The 17,992-nt window shown below is 39.7% G+C and overlaps 1 pseudogene across 1 annotated transcript; it reads left to right on the top strand.

Moving 5' to 3' along the window:
• The first annotated feature begins 822 nt into the window (after positions 1–822).
• LOC146578586 (uncharacterized) lies at positions 823–16,333 on the top strand (annotated as a pseudogene). Its single transcript, XR_014891474.1, has 3 exons — positions 823–939; positions 12,453–12,586; positions 13,034–16,333. The product of XR_014891474.1 is annotated as an uncharacterized LOC146578586 (transcript).
• The last annotated feature ends 1,659 nt before the right edge of the window (positions 16,334–17,992 follow it).

The raw sequence follows: 17,992 nt of genomic DNA, 5'->3' as shown, positions 1-17,992 counted from the left end.
TTATTGTATTATATATTTAATTTTATATGTTATAGAAGTTACAGATTTGTAAAGTGAGGCAAATTATTGTGATGTCACAATTACAGGATGATCTACTAACAGTGTGCTTTAATCTCTCTATGAAGAAGCCACTTCAGTTCAGTAAAAATCAGCTGGAGAGCATCTGTGAACAGCTGACTCTTTGCTGTGCTATAAATAAGTAAAAATAAGTGGGGCTCACCTCAAAACACAGCTTGAGGACTGACTGGAGAGTTTTAGGACAGTCTCTTCAGTAAACCTAGCAGCTCTTTAACATCAAAAGACGTGTTTGACCTGCTGCAGATGTTAGTAAATCTGACCCTAACTGTTCGTTCTTCTTTAAAATTCAAACTTAATAATGAAGCAATATTTTTAACAGGCTGTTCCTGTTTATATAACCTCCATAAAACAACAGGGTTAGAACACATTGTGACGAAGTAAGATGTTTGTTTTGTAGTCCATCTTCTGCACAATGTAGTTTCAACAGGCGGACATCCGGTGTCACGTTGTTACAGAGAGACGAGCGTAAGGCTGTTCCAATTCTCAGCACCGCTCCTCTCTTTCCCTGACTTCTCAGCAGTTGTCCTCCCCACGATGACGTTTTCATCGAGGCCAAGGAAAAGAGTTTAGGAAAAGGAGATTGGCGCTACTTTTGAAATAACACTCCACGGGGTTACGTTGTGCAGCTGAGTCACGTGACCGCACAGCAACCAATCACAGCGGAGCCGGGTAAAGGGGGAGGAGCAAAGTGTGTGTGTAGGAGAGGAGTCGAGCAGAGAGAGCTGCTTTTTCATGAAACGGGAGTAAAGTAGTAAACTTACAGGAACAACGTGGGTCTCTGCTCCCTGATCTGTTTCCTGTGTTTGGAAAGAGTTCCAGCTTCATCACGGAGTTTCTCTCGGTTTGTGGGCTCGTCTAAAGGTAAGCATCGAGCTAACTTTAATGTGGGTTCAGTTTATGTTGAGTTTAGCTCTGTTGAGAATAATAGATTGCTTGGTAGACATTGGAGTTAGACAGACTGTAGAGTTTGTGATTACTTGCAACATCATAATATGGCGGTTGCTGGGGGGAAAGAATACATAAAGAAAAATAGTCTTGGAATATGAACAAAAGGATGGGGTGCAGGGCAGGAGAACAACCAACCCCCACCCCAGGACATGAAGCCACAGGTACAAGCCTGGGGGAGCGCAACTCCAGGGTGAGAGTAGTGGAAGCTTGCTGAGAAGGAGGCTTTGGAGCGTGATGTCACAAGGGTGGGCGTGGAAAGGATTTTGGCCTGACGCGCTATTTTCTGGCAAAGCTCAAGTATGGGCTCAAAATGTGATCATAAATATTTTGTACTTGTAAATCAGGATTTGTATGTGTATGTGTTTAGGACTGTGCGTAAATCCCCCCTAATATTGGTATGATCTGAGCTCAGGCACTAAGCAGGACGGGGCAGCTACTGCCTGCGAGTTAGTGAATGGTAAATGGCCTGTATTTAGAGAAACTGTTTTTATTCATCTGTTTATTTTTTTATGAGCTTTGTTTGAATTTTTGAGTATCTGCAAGTGGGACCGCAAAAACATGATTGTTGGCCTGTATTTATATAGCGCTTTACTAGTCCCTAAGGACCCCAAAGCGCTTTACATATCCAGTCATCCACCCATTCACGCACACATTCACACACTGGTGATGGCAGCTACATTGTAGCCACAGCCACCCTGGGGCGCACTGACAGAGGCGAGGCTGCCGATACTGGCGCCACCGGGCCCTCTGACCACCACCAGTAGGCAACGGGTAAAGTGTCTTGCCCAAGGACACAATGACCGAGACTTTCCAAGCCGGGGCTCGAGCCGGCAACCTTCCGATTACAAGGCGAACTCCCAACTCTTGAGCCACGATCGCCCCGCAGTGACGATGTGATGGGATTTCCGGCTCTTTCAGCTCGGCTCACTAAAAAGAGTCGGCTCTTTCGGCTCCGAACCGGCTCTTCAGGTTGTTTTGTTGCTTTAATTAATTTATTATTAACAATAATATAAAATTATGCACAAAAGGAATTACTAATGTAAAAAAAGAAGTGGTTTTATTTATATATGTTTATATATAAATATATGCGGTGGCCCCTAGAGACAAAACATGTACAAACTCCAAAACACATTTCTAGCGTTAACTGAACTTTCAAAACCGCTACCTAGATCACTTAAATTACACAATTGAAAGCATGTGTGTATTGTTTGTGTATTTATACACAAGCACTCATATATATTCAAATAATTAAAAAAAAAAGTTCATTTACCTGTTACTACCACACACCAAATCCGGTCGTTGGTACTTGCTGGCTTGTGTGGCCACTAGGTAACAAAAGCTCAACACTGCGCCCGAGCATCCTGGAGCACTTCTGTTGTCTTTTGTACGTGTTTTGGAGTTTTTACGTGCTTTGTCTCTAGGGGCCACTGTAAATATACTTTTATTTATTCACTCCACACAAAATGTAATAAATAAATAATTTAATACAAAAACCAACTATTTACATTTCAACTTTTAACTACGTAAATTTTCAGCTTTTTTCCTTTTAAACAAATTTAAAGTGAAAGAACACAAAACACTGCAAACCACAACACAATTAAATATAAATTAAAATATGAAAACAAAAAGAACATGCATATACTCTGCCATTTGGGCCTGCATGAATAAACTTTCTGAATCCTTTATCATCCGCAACTGAATATAGTTTTGGATGATTACTATACCTTTCTAATGTGACGTTGATGTCCCTGGCTGTTTCCCTCCGGCTCTGTTCCTGTGCTACTGCCAGTGTAACTACTGCCCCTCCCCCCTCTTTCCAGCGCAAAGCACAAGGCTCGCGTGCGGAGTGACGCTGAAAAAAAGTGAGAGAGAGAGAGAAAAAAACCGGCTCCCAATAAGGAGCCGGCTCGCGTCGTTCACTCCAAAGAGCCGGCTCTAAGAGCCATTTCGTTCGCGACCGACACATCACTACTGCAAGTGCGCTGTTGGAGAAACTGAGCTAGGCAGACAGAGGAGAACTGAAGATTGACCAGGTACCAGAGTAAATCATTCATACTGTACAAAAAATGTAAATATGACGGTGTATCACGAAAGATTGATATCAAACTGATCACTTGACCAGTATTACGTTACTTGCTCTTCAAGTTAATCAACAAATGGCGAAATGAAAAGCCGAACAACAACAATGCTGTTTCTTTAGAGAGTCTTAGCTTACATGTGTGTTTATTTCATATTTTCAGTCGTTTCCCTCCACGGCTAAATAAATCTGTTTCAGTAATGCACTGATATACAAGAATGGACATAAGGAGCTTCTTTCAAAGAAAAAACTCTGGTAGATGTTATTTTAGATATTATGCTTTGTATGTTGTTCAGTATATCTATGCAAAACAAGAGGACTTTCAATACACAGCAGTATATTCACAGTTGAAACCAGATATTTACATACAATTTATGGAAAACACAAGAACATTTTTTTTACTGTACAACATCAATTTAGAGTAAACTTATTTTGTTTTAGATAAATAAATATTGAAATATCTTTTGAATTAGTTAAATGTCAGAATAAAGAGAGACAGAGCTGTCTATTTTTTATCACTTTCATCAAATTTAGGAGTACATGTACACTAAGTTTATTGTTAATTAATAAAAAAACTCCAGACGATTCCATTCTGCGCTGAAGAAGCTTCTGATAGGTTAGTAGAGTCCATGTGAGTAAATTGGTGGGACAGCTGTGGATGCATATAAGACAAAACACAGAGCCTGTTTCTTTGAAATGGAAAATTAAGAGATGTCAACCAAAACACCAGGAAAAGGATTGTGGAGCTCCATAAGTGTGGCTCAATTTTGAATACAATTTGGTGCCATTTAAAATTAAGAAATACAGATAGTTTCTCTATTTACTCTTAAAGTTAACAAATGTGTTTTTTATATTTATCAATCTAAAAAAATAAACATTTACCGTATTTCCCGGACTATAAAAGCGCACCTGAATATTAGCCGCACAAGCTAAAATTAGGAGAAAATCCTGTTTTGTACATACATTAGCCGCACCTGACTAAAAGCCGCAGGTGTTTCAATGTTGACTTATCATATGTAAGAGAATATGCACAAAGCAAATTGTCAGGAAAGAGATGGCTGTTTGGAGACACACCTCTTTTATTAATATTTTGAAAAACAAGTTATGGGTACATATTTGCATAACTTTTTAGGTATATGTACAAGTAGCGGTAATTACAAGTACGAAACATGTACTGTGCTTCATAAATGAGTAACAAATGTAGTACATAACAATAACCTACAGCACACCAGAAAAATAGATTCGGACTACCTTTTAGGCTCAGGTGCAGTGACACGGCTTTAACAAGAAGAAAAGTCAGTCATTCACCACCATCTTCCTGCGCACTAAAACCACCAAAGTCCTCTCCTCCAGTGTCGGATACGAACAGGCTCAGGATGGCTACGTCATCCACTCTCAGCTTCTTTCCTTCGTTGTCACTTACAAAACCAAAGAAATCCTCGTTGTCAGTGTCGGAGTCGAACACCCTCAGAAAGGCCGTGGTGTCCTCCTCTCCATCATGCAGCAGTCCAGCCCTTCGACATCCGTTGGTGATCATGGATGTTTTCACACTTTTCCACGCTGTCAGATTCCACCGGTGGAATTGAGCATAACTTGCTTTTCGCAAGTTTATTGCTGCACACCATACACGACTCCCGCAGAACACGTAGCGTTAATTTGAAGTTTGTTTTTCGTGCTACTTGTACAGCACTATGTTGCCTGGCGGATGGACATGTGACCAACATACCACTCTTGAACCCCGATACTGTGTGTCTGATCACATGCCTTTCCGCCAGGCAACGTAGTGCCGTACAACAGCGGAACAAACAAAACAAATTGTCTTATGATATGATAAAAATCATGGACAATCCATAGAAAAGCCGCACCTGACTAAAAGCCGCAGGGTTCAAAGCTTGTGCAAAAAGTAGCGGCTTATAGCCCGACAATTACGGTAGTCTGATTTGATGTTACAATTAAAAAAGTGTATCTGTTTTGATCTGAAGAGTATGTAAATATCTGGTTTCAACTGTATATTTGATGATTGTCAGCACAAAGAGGGAGAGAGAGGAGAATGAGGACAGAACAGTAAGGGAACAAGAGCAGGTGAGAAACACATGTTAGTCAAATGGTTGTTTACCAAAATCTGTATCATAGGTACTTGTGTATCTCGTACCTAGTGTTTCTTTTCAGGTTTGTTACTTTTCAAGTTATATATTTATTAAGTTATGCAGGCTTATGAAGGTTAAATAATTATATAAACTTTTCTGAATGTAAATAGTGTACTTTTGGTAGAATTAAAAAATGATGATTTTTAGTGCTACTATCATCTAGTTCTGATTCTGGTTCTGTCTTGGTTAAGTCCTAAGTGGTCCTGATTTTGAACTGTTGTAGTCCTGTTTTAATTCCGGATCAGTTCTGGGTCTGGTTGAATTGGGGTTTAGCCCTCGTGTCTTGATGCAGCCCCAACTTTGTTCTGCCTTGCTGCTTAATTAAAATACTAGTTTAAGGTGTCCTGCATATGTGATATATATTTTTTCCTATATGAAGTCTGTCTTTTTTGAACAAAATCTCACACAGTGGCTCAGTTATGCTCCAATTAATCTTTCAGTAATGTCTACCCCCCCCCCCCCCCCAAAAAAAAAAGAAGAAAAAAAAAGAATCCCACATCCATACTACCCTTTAGGGCTAAGCCCCGGGTGTTTCAGATGTCTGCTTCCGTCTCTGGTGTGGACTATGAAATACGGCAGTGGAGTAAAGACCCAGAGTACTTACCGCCACTGTCCTACCTCGATATCTTCACGTATCTTGTTAACCCTGACCCTAACCCTCACGTTCAGATTTCGGAGTGCCCTATGTTTAACGTTGGTAACCAGTTTGGATTTGTTTGATTCATTTCATAGGCAGGCTTCCCTACAGTTGTGCGAAAGAGTTAGCAAATCGTTACATAGCACGTATGTCTGTCTCCACAGTCACTCAATTCTATGTTTGTTTGCAATTTCTATAACCTCCAAGAACCCCAACGATAATATTATTAAGCTATAAAGAGTGATATGAACGTACAGAACTTGCCGGAGTAAAAATGTCTGGAGCACACCAACAGATATCTGGAGATGGAAGCAAACTGGATATCAAGCCGTGTCATGGCTGCTATCCAGTAGAGCAGGGCGATATGGCCAAAAATATTTATCACGATATATATTTGAAAATTTGCGATAACGATATAACTGACGATATAATTGATGCGAGACAAAATACAACTCCACAACATTACTAGCGCAAAAAGACAACCTTCCATTTAGTTTCACTTAAACAAGAAGCTGGTTTTTATGTACATTAAAGCTTTATAAAAATGTAACAGTGCAAATGCAAATTCTTTGCTGAAAGTTTAAACAAAAGGCATTTCCACTAGAAATGGGCTGACATATCCTGAGCATAACCATGTATAATATCCACTGAAGTTAAAAAGAGGTGCTTTGCAACATTAAACTGCAGTGTGCAGTACGCATTTTTCGGACCATAAGGTGCACGGGATTATAAGGCACATTAAGCGAAACAAAGCAGTCAGATAAATCAAACTTTATTAAACTCATTCTTCTTGCTTCCTTCTGTACCATTGATTCATTAATGTTGAATTCTCTGGCAGCTGCTCTATTCCCATGTTGTTGCAATATATTAACCCTTTAGAGCTGATCGGAGCGGGCACGCTCTGTTTTGCGTAACTATTTTTAAATCCCGGTAGCACTGCAACCACGTAAGCTAGCGCAAAAAATTTTTTTGCATATGAAACCGGAGGAGTTGTACTTACATCTTATGCCATCAGCTTGTCCTAGGTCACGGTTTCCTTCCACATAAAGCTTTGCAAAAACTGCATAAAAAGCGCTTGCAGGAGCAAAAACATAATATTCCAGAAACACGCTTTGCGGATCCGATCAGCTGTTCATAACACTTCCTACGTTGGAATAGACGTCAGCGCGAACTTTTGCATTTCCGCCATTACCTGCCCGAAACCGGAAGTGACGTCATTTTCGCGGAAATGTAGTCTTTTTTACCATCAGGGCCTCAGGGCATATACTGGTCTTTTTAAAAGTTATCTTTGACTTTATGACTTTCTGTGTTGTTTCTGGGATGCTTAGGACTCATATTGCACTGCTGGAAATAGTTTATTTTGATGCATATGCTGCTTTTTTGCAAATTTGCAGTATAATATTTATTTTCGTTTTTCCTGCAGTGTATAAAAATTGGTGTATTTCAAAAATAAAACTATGAAGACACTCAAAATAAATTTCCTGTGGTGGGAAACTATTTTGTGCAACTTTTTTGTATTTACAGTTTTGAGGGATAAGCCTCTTCAATTTCTCTAACTACAAATATATGTTAAAAAAGCAAAAATGATTTTCAATTTTTTTGTAGTTTATTGCACTTTTTTTGCAATTTATGTAATTACTATGCACTTAATGAATACATATTATTAAAATCTGGGCTATAATGGTTGTATTGATGTATAGCAACTTGAAATGCTCCCAAAAATGACTCCACAGCATGTAAAAATATAATATAAGCTCTGGCGGACTTGGTTCTATGGTAGGTCTTAAAGGGTTAATGACTAACCTTGTATTGTGGATGGATTATCTCAGTTGTTCTCCTGACTGAAGTTCGGTCCGTTTACAGCATCCTGCCATGCGATTGCATTTGTCTCTAACTATCAGGAACCTTAGTGTTCGTCCTCCAGCTTCACTGTTTATGATATGCTAACATAGCTGTGTCGCTAGCGATCACGTAGCACATCATTATATACCAGCTAGTCCAACTTCAGTAACCCTACAAACGTCACTGCTGTTTAGTTTCCTGTCTTCATTTATGTTGGAAGTGATAGCAGAGCTGTACGTTTGATTTTTTTCAGAAATCTCTCAGTCAGAACATGCTATATCATGTTTAGGTAACTAGCGAAACTAGCGAGCTAACTTCCGCTAGCTTCCTGCTAACTTCTAACACCGTTAAATGTAATAAATTTTGTTTTCATGGATGCCTGGAAGTTAAACTTCATAGTTTCACCTGGTTAAGCAGCAATGCTGATCGTATTATTAAAGATGAAAGAATTGAGACAGTTTTTAACTCTCAGTGATGCTGCAGTGTTCGTTTGACCTGAAAATACGGAGTTTAGGACCCAGATTACTCCCAGATTTAAGAGCATCTTAGTCCGACAAATACGACAATAACGACGGCCGTTTGCATGTTCTGCAAAAAAAATGTTCTTTGTCGTGTATCTGACGGACAAACACAAAACCAGTTCCACATCACTGAAGTTGCACCATTTTTACAAACCAATTCTGGTTCATCTGTTTCATTCAACATCGGCCATGTGCGTATGAAAACAAAGGCACTGCGCATGCGCGTTTTACTCATATTCTATCGCGATATTTCATTTTCCTACCGTTGCCTAACATTATACCGGTATTACTGTGAACGGTATAATATGGCCCAGCCCTAATATCCAGGCTAGACGCCTTCGTTTTGTAAGGTCCGCCATATAAGCTCCCTCATGATGCTTCCAGGTTGGGAAAGAATAAAAAAGACAAACCTTTTTTAAGCTTATTCCACAGCCGGCAACACAGCAAGTACGAACCATGGCTGTTGTGTGTGCCTTCGCTCCTTTTTCGCTTGCGCTTTGTTTGGACCCGGAAAATGGCCCGTCAGGCCAAAATCCTTTCCACGCCCACCCCCGTGACATCACGCTCCAAAGCCCAAGGGCGGTGACAACTCTTCCACAGTAGCAGGTAGGATTTTTCTTTTTTTGTTGACGGCTAGTTTTACCTTTCCATACGGATGGTCTGTTTATGTTTTGATCAAGAGCCTTTTTTGGGCACCTGAAGAGGAGAAGTCCATCTTATGGCCAACCTCTGACTGTATCTTGGTCATATTACCCAACAAAACCCAGTATCCAAGTTCATCTGTAACAGTCCTTTTATATACTACAGGAAAAATGAAAATAAATAGTTTATTTTGATGCATTATAATATTTCCAACAGTGTAATTTCAGTTCTAAGGATCCCAGAAACAATACGGAAAAGCATGAAGTCAATCATCATCATCATCATCATCATCATCATCATCATCATCATTTATTTATATAGCACTTTAAAAACACACCTGGTAGACCAAAGTGTTGTACAATAGTAATATGCACATGACTTTTATGAACATCAAAATAGGCTTATAAGGCCCACAAAAATGACGTCACTTCCGGTTTCGGGCAGGTAATGGCGGACATGCAATAATTTGCACTGATGTATATGCCAACGTAAGAAGTGTTATGAACATCGGCAAAGCGTGTTTCTGGAATATTATCTTTTTGTTGCTGCAAGTGCTTCTTATGCAAATTTTTCTAAAGCTATACAGGGAGTGCAGAATTATTAGGCAAATGAGTATTTTGTCCACATCATGCTCTTCATGCATGTTGTCTTACTCCAAGCTGTACAGGCTCGAAAGCCTACTACCAATTAAGCATATTAGGTGATGTGCATCTCTGTAATGAGACGGGGTGTGGTCTAATGACATCAACAGTCATTTTAAGATTAGCTAGTAAATAACAATTAGCTAATGTTGTTCATGAGACTAAAGTAATCTCATGTTGGTGATGTAAATATTATACTGCCAATATTACAGTTATTATTATATTAATCATTATTAGTTATTACAGCATTGAACTTGAACTCTGTGTCAAATACTGAGCTTCAGTAAAGATTCAAGTTGCATTTATTTATGTCCTATCACCTTAAATCTTCACTCAAAGACAAGTATCTTTGACAGTGTATATATAGATGTATCTGAATCGGAATAGTGTTTATTGGCCAAGTATATGTGCAGACACATACAGGGAATTTGGTTCCAGTAGATGGTGGCTCTCAAGCACAGCAATGTAAATCTCACACACACACACACACACACACACACACACACACACACACGTGTCTATATATACACATTACACATACATACACAAAGCTGTGTAAACCAACTATAAATAACGAACCTAAACTTATATACATAAAATACAGAAATGAATGAGGTGGAATGAATACTACAAAATGTACATAAGGTGCAGCTGCAGTCTGGCAGTGGGAGCAGTGTGACAGGTCAACTGTTAAGAAGGGAGATGGCGAGGGGAAAGAAACTGTTCCTGTGTCGGGTGGTCCTGGTCTGCAGGCTTCTGTACCGTCTGCCAGAGGGCAGCAGATCAAAAAGTCTGTGTCCAGGGTGTGAGGGGTCTGTGATGATTTTCCCTGCCCGTTTCCTGGTTCTTGAGAGGTACAGATCCTGGATGGAGGGCAGGGGGGTGCCGATGATCCTTTCTGCTGCCCGTACAGTCCGCTGCAGTCTGCTCCTGTCCTGTTTAGTGGCTGCTCCATACCAGACTGTGATGGAGGAGCACAGGACAGACTCAATGACTGCAGTGTAGAACTGGATCAGCAGCTCCTGTGGAAGAATGTATCATATATAAGATACAAATATTGTTATTTCATTTTGTTGGCATTACTAAATTTGGCTCAGTTCTTACATATATTTGTAACAATATATGTAGATTAATGTTGTTCGTGTGTAATTTACGTTGAGTAGGCTAACCACGTTATTACATTAATGCATGTAAGGTGAACTAGCAAACACCGTCATAGTTACATGGCTTTCTTCTTGTCTGATGGCAGATACTCCCTTCACCCTGGCCAAAAAGGCTAAAATGACCAAAGAAAAAATGGAAAACGGCTAAACATGAGAGGGTTTTGGACAAAGTTTGTGTTTTTTCCATTGTTTAAGCACTGCTTCCATCCAACAGTGATACCATATATGCCCTATGGCTGCAGAAAAGGCTAACATTGTTATCTTTCTACAAAAAAAACAGCTGAACATGAGAGGGTTTTGGACCAATTTCGTGTTCTCCATTCTTTAAGCACCAGTTTGAGTACCGTTTAAGCACTGGTACAGTTTCAAAAGTACCAGTTTGGTACTGGTATCGGATAGGGCTGCACGATTTTGCATAAAATGAGAATCACAATTTTTTTTCCTTAGAATTGAGATCACGATTCTCTCATGATTTTCTTTTCCAATATAAATATTTATTGCACTTATTAACTTTATAACAGTTAAGACTGAACATAAAAACAATAAATAAACATAAAAACAACAAATGTCTCACATTTGTTGTTGCTGCAAAATGTTGTACTGCTTGAAATTCCGTCTCCACCGTTGCTCGACACTGCGTGTATAGAGCAGGTAGTGCAACAATAGAAAAATAGTTGTGGGACAGCACTGTGTAGCGTTTGTCTAGGGCGTTGATCATTTTCCTAAATCTCTCATTTTGCACAGTGTTGATGGGAGCCATATCTTTGGTCAGGTGATAAGTAATGGCCTCTGTAATTTCTTTGTGCCTGCGGGAGTTCGACGGGTATAGGGAAGCGCTGTATAAGGTTCCCGTTATTGATGTTTGGGTGGTTGACCGGGATGGATTTTCTCCTGTCACTTTCTCGTCTTCCCTGACGTGCTCTCCGATGTTTTTTCACTACTAATTTTAGCATCACACGGCACAGCTTCTGTATCACGTGGTATAAGGCTCCGCCCTTGTCATTTGTTGAGCAGGAAGAGTGAGCGCTTGTTTTCATGCAGATTACGTCCCGGATCAAAATGCGGTACAGTCGTCGTCTTTTTTTTTCTTCTTTTTAAAAAATCGTTGTCATTTGGAAATGAGATCGCACAAAAGTATGAATCAAGATCGCGATTTTCTAACGATTAATCGTGCAGCCCTGGTATCGGATAAAACCTTAACGATACCCATCCCTACATACAACCACCCTTTACCTTCCCATATGGAAAAGAAATAGTAAAAAATTATATGATTTACTCATGAAAGTGGCCACTTTCTCATTACTTTCATACATTGTTTTAGTAAGTATCCAAAACATAGAAGTTTCATTATATAATTTTCAAGGGGTCTTATATCTGTTTTCACTCTTGTATGCTTTTCATACAAGTTTCACACAAGACGGATACAAACTTTATAAGATTTATATATATCCTTTCCATGTGGGTTGTCTGGGTGGAGTAGGTGGAATCTAATGAGGTGCTTCAGGTGGTACTGCTACCATTGAGTGTGAGCCGGACTTGTGGATCTATAGAAGTCCATATATACAGGGTGTAGCATCCACTGGGTAAAGGCAGTGATATGCAGGGGGGTCAGTGGCTTTTTCCCTTTCAGGTTCTTGTGACAACTGATGACTTTCTTGTTGTAGCTGCTTCTCAGTTTCCACATTGAAGTTTCATAGGTATTGTTGTCACTGAGGAGTTTAGTCATGTTTATTTGCTCTGCTTTTATTTTTATCAGGGATAAAATACATATACTTTTTGTGTCCCAGCTGAGTAACAGGAGAAGAGTCTGGTGGAGCAACAGAGGAACAATTTCAGCCATTTGGACTCAGCTCAGCCACTACAGAGGAAAAAATGACTTCAACACAGAAGGTGAGAAAAATATCACAGTTACACTGTTATTGAAACTGCACAGCTTGTTGGTTTTTAAAAACATGTTAACAGCAGCTTTATCTTTTCCATCCCGGGCTCCTCCATATATATACAGAATCTACATTCACAAACAAAAAACTCAGATGTTACAAGAAGATACAAACATAATTTTTATCGGCACACATTGAAACAACAATATCAAAAATTGAACTCAATTTTTTATGAGTAAAATATTTTCTCCACTTATCAATATTTCTTCAATATGTATTTTTCGTTACGACTGTCATTGTAGCACATCATTGAAATGTGATACTATGACCAGAAGGTGGTGGAAACACACCTACAATGTGTTTGTTGACATGTTTGATTCCGCTAATAGAGGGAGTTTCAGTTTGTTCCACGACTGCATTTCACTCACTGCCTGTGTTTGTATCTCTGTCACTGCAGGACCAACATGGAGCGAGAAGTCGGCGCTCTCAGGAGGCCGACAAACCTCACAGAAAAAAGGGAGAGAAAACCTACAGCTGTGACTTGTGTGGAAAGTCTTTTACCCGGGCTGAAGGCTTAAAAAGACACCAAGTCATCCACAATGGATTTAAACCTCACAGCTGTGACTTGTGTGGAAAGTCTTTTACCCGGGCTGAAGGCTTAAAAACACACCAATTCATCCACAGTGGAGTTAAACCTTACAGCTGCGACTTGTGTGGAAAGTCTTTTACCCGGGCTGGACACTTAAAAACACACCAACTCATCCACAGTGGATTTAAACCTTACAGCTGTGACTTGTGTGGAAAGTCTTTTACCCGGGCTGAAGGCTTAAAAAAACACCAAGTCATCCACAGTGGATTTAAACCTTACAGCTGCGACTTGTGTGGAAAGTCTTTTACCCAGGCTGGAAGCTTAAAAACACACCAACTCATCCACAGTGGAGTTAAACCTTACAGCTGTGACTTGTGTGGAAAGTCTTTTACCCAGGCTGAAGGCTTAAAAAAACACCAACTCATCCACAGTGGATTTAAACCTTACAGCTGCGACTTGTGTGGAAAGTCTTTTACCCAGGCTGGAAGCTTAAAAACACACCAAATCATCCACAGTGGAGTTAAACCTTACAGCTGCGACTTGTGTGGAAAGTCTTTTACCCAGGCTGGAAGCTTAAAAACACACCAAATCATCCACAGTGGAGTTAAACCTTACAGCTGTGACTTGTGTGGAAAGTCTTTTACGTATCGTGAGGGCTTAAAACAACACCAACTCATCCACATTGTAGTTAAAGCACACTACTGTGAGTTGTGTGGTAAAGCTTTTGGTCAAAGTTGAAACTTACAGAAGCATCTAGTTACCCACTCTGGAATTAAGGCGTATAGCTGCAACTTTTGTGGCAAAAGTTTCAGCGACAAACGGTACCGAAATAGTCACCTACGGATTCACACTGGAAATGATGTTTACTGCTGTGATCAGTGTGGGAAACTGTTTCCAACAGATGCACAGTTACAACAACACATGTTTAGCCACACTGAGGAGAGACCTTATAAATGTGACCTGTGTGAGAAAACTTTTAAATCTCCACATCAGCTGAATAAACACCAACAGATCCACACCAGAAAGTAACTCTACAAGTGCAGTTACCGTGAGGATGTATTTACCTTTTTATCCTGTATTTTTAACCTGACTGTTTGGAACAAGTTTGATCAGTAAACTCATGGAGTTATATTGAATGAACTGTTTGGGAAAATGAAGACTCATTTTCTCTCAGTAAGCTGAGTGTTATAATGTAAACAGTAAAAGTAATTGGACGTTGGCAGAGATGCTCTTTGTTTCAGGCGACATTCAGGATAAAAATAAATAAAGCAGAGCAACACAGATGGATCCAGTTCTCAGCCCTGTCGTCACTGTGGTGGTGGGAAAACGTTTCTCTGTGACCTTTGTGGAAAAACTTCCAATCATCAACGGGACCTAAATCCACATCAACGTAGCCACACTGGAGACAAAATGAACTACTGCAAAGAATGTGGGAGAGGCTTCCACGCACCAAGTGCATTAAAAATACATGAACTATTCCACAGTGTGTTCAAAAAGCACATGAAATGAAAAAGCATAAGGGAATCCACACAGGAGAGACACCATACAAGTGCAGACACTGTGACAAAAGCTTCTCACAATCAGGTCATCGTAACAAACATGAACGTACACACATGGAAGTGAACTTCAGCTGTGACCTGTGTGACAAGAGCTTCAGGAATCTCAGTTCATACTCCGAACACAAACGATCCCACGCTGTAAATAAACTGTTTCACTGTTACCAATGTGCAAAAACATTCACTTCATTATCTGCTCTGTGCAAACATCAGCCTGATCATGCAGGACTGAAATCACTGGATCACAATGAATCTGAAGAGAGAGAAAGATCCTCTTCTGGTTTCACGGTCAGACTTAAAAACCTTGAGATCAGGCTCCACAGAGTTCAGATGGAATCTCCTGTAAAGAGTGTCAGCTGATGTCACACTTGGATCTGATGAGGTAGCTCTGATTTCTGGACCTGCAGTGAATAATCCTGAATGTTACATTTAGGAAGCTGCATGTATAGATATGCATATCAAGTTTATGTTTTTTCCTTTGAGGGATTTTAATTCTCTAAAATGTTATCCCTGTTACATTTTAACATTTGTTCCCTTAGGACACAGTAGTGTTTAGTAGTTGTACTATTAAAGTTATAGGAATGTCTTTTCTTTCTTTCTTTTAAACAAACTGGTATTCTATCAAAAATCAAATATGGATATGTAAAGCATTTCTTTTATTTGAACTTTTTTAGCTTTTCCAAAATTAACTTATTTTTTATGTATTCATTGCATGTTTCACCTCAGTTAAATTTCAATCCTTCATTCATATTTAAACTTTTGCTGTGGTAAAATCTTCTCTTAAATCCTTTTCTCCCAAAACAAGCAAATATTTTCACAGCAGTTGCTCTTAAAACTTCCAAAATGAACTAAATCTGTCCACCAGCTTTGAAACAACACCTGCTGTGACTTTATGTCCAGAAAAAAGAAACTCAAGCTGAACTGGTTTTGGGCTGTATTTCCATGTAATACCTTTTTTTTTTTTTACCAGAAGATGGAGCAGTGATGCTGTGTAACCTTTATTTAATTAGGGAAAGAACACAATATTCACAGTGGCAGCAAAGAACTGTTAAAAGTTAAAAACAGCAGCACACATCAGAACCATTTTAAAGATTACAGGTGACTACTTTTAGTTAATTCAAACCCTATTAAACATCTATTTTTGGCTCCTCCTTTCACTTTAGTGTATTTACTGTATCCTTGAAGTCCACGTTGTTTTTTTAATGAATTCATTTTGATCCACATCCATTTTTAGTGGTACATGTGGAGGTTTATCAGAGGAGGAGACTTGGCTGCTCTCAGCACGGTTCCTGCAGCTCATTAAAAACTCTGAAATGATCTTCAAGGAAAAGATGATTAATTTTTCTTAAAAACAAGATGTGGGCATGAAGTTTTAACATGAGTGTGTTTAAGATGCATTGTGATTAGCATCTCACACGTTCCAATAAAGCAGATGTTCCTGCATTGCAACAGTAGTTTGCAGATGTGTTCATCCCCCGACCATCTGCAAGACTCTCATGCAGCACCAATTTGAAACGCAGCCTGGAAAGTGCGTTCATGGCCCTACAGGTTGCCTAAGCACAAGAGACAAATTGTGCAAAAGGAATTGGCTGAAATGGTGAAAATGCTGTTATCATAGGATGAAATGAGGATTTGTTCCTCAGTGTTTGGTCTCCTATGCTTACCTTTTCTCCAGATGATTTGTCGCAGTTGAGAGGGGCCGGTTGTCTTTAAGGTGCTTCCAGGTAATTAAGAAGTGAGTGCAGGGTTTTATACGATTCTGTGATGATTGTCACAAAGTGAAGGTCTCATGAGAGAGTGATATTATACCCCTTATGTCAAACTGAGTGATTTATGGCCCCCCAATAAATTATTCATGAGCTCAGGAAGTAGGAAGTAATAAAGGAAGTAATAAAAATATGATATTCATAAAAATATGCTAGTTCATAGCTCATTGCTTCCCCCCCAAAAAACAACTAATTGATTATTTTCAAAGTTTCTTATATATCAAGTAGCATTCTTTTATTTTTTTTAAGCCATTAAAAAGTTTTTACTTTTTATGCTCAAAAAACGCCATCTGGTGGCAGGTCAGTGTGTATGCCCGAGACTGTGTGCCTCGGCGTGCACGGGTGCGCCCGTGTCTCCGGACCGTGCTCTCTCGGGCTCCGTGCTTATGTGTTTAAAAATCTGTTAAACCATTTTAAAATTGTTTAGTTTAACTTGTGCTTTTGTAACGTTCAGTATGGCCGGAAATACAGGCTGCATGCCTTGGGGCAAAACTTTATTTCGATTTATATGCATTTGTTCATTTAGAATAAAACTCATACTCAGAAAAAAACTCGCGATCCCCGCAGCCCCCTTAACCTAATCCTTAGAAACATAAGCAGGGAAAACTCCTTAAAAAACCCTCCGCGTTTTCTCCAAAACCCTAGAATAACTTGTTAGGTACCCCCTCTATTCCCAAAACCTTATATTCAATAACAGGGTAAATCCTGAAAAAATCCTTAGTCTTTTCTCAAATTGCCCCGTGGCTCCCACCCACTGAACAAAGCCAAAACTCCTTTAAAATATCCTCTGCGATTTCTCCAAAATCCCTAGAATAACTTTGTTAGCTACCCTCTATTCCCAAAAATCTTATAATCCAAAACAGGGGGAAAACTCCTTAGTCTTTTTTCTTCAAAAACTTCCCTCTTACTAGCAACCTCTAAAATTCAACGCACAGTCTAAGTTCTACCTCGCTCTTAATCGCCGACCCGCAACTGCTTCCAGAGCAGAGCACAATTTTTTCCTGCTTGTTCGCTCCCCGCTCTGCTCCCAAATGCGCTGCTTACCTTGTTTGAAAATTTCCGCTGGAGACCAACTCCCCCTGACTTCGCCCCGCTGCCAATCACATAACAATCGGGCGGCTCCCTTCGCACTCCGGTTAGCCAATCTGCTGCAGGTCCGATTTTATGATCTCCCGCTGAGGTTAAAACTGCCGTCGAGCTCCCAGAAGACCTCTGACTTCAGACATATCAACAATTCGCGCCGCTCAGACTGCTTGCGAGCTCGCAACAGCCACGAAACCAGGGATCAACAACAACTGCCTTCGCTTGCCCTATGTGCATATCACTCAGTAAGTGTTAATCTTCCCCCTCTAACTACATTTTCTCATTTTCCTTTTTACCATTCTGTCAAAAAAAGCTTTTTCATCTTCAAAAGCCATGCAAAATAGGCTCTGTAACACTTGGAATACACTTTTCAAAAATATACAGTGGGGCAAAAAAGTATTTAGTCAGCCACCGATTGTGCA

This window comes from Mchenga conophoros, linkage group LG3 (genome assembly GCF_057382185.1).
Source record: "Mchenga conophoros isolate Kocher_MC1m ecotype Shallow Benthic linkage group LG3, M_conophoros_male_GT1.1, whole genome shotgun sequence".
In the NCBI taxonomy this organism is placed as follows: Eukaryota; Metazoa; Chordata; class Actinopteri; order Cichliformes; family Cichlidae; genus Mchenga; species Mchenga conophoros.
This window is presented reverse-complemented; position numbering and strand designations above follow the sequence as displayed.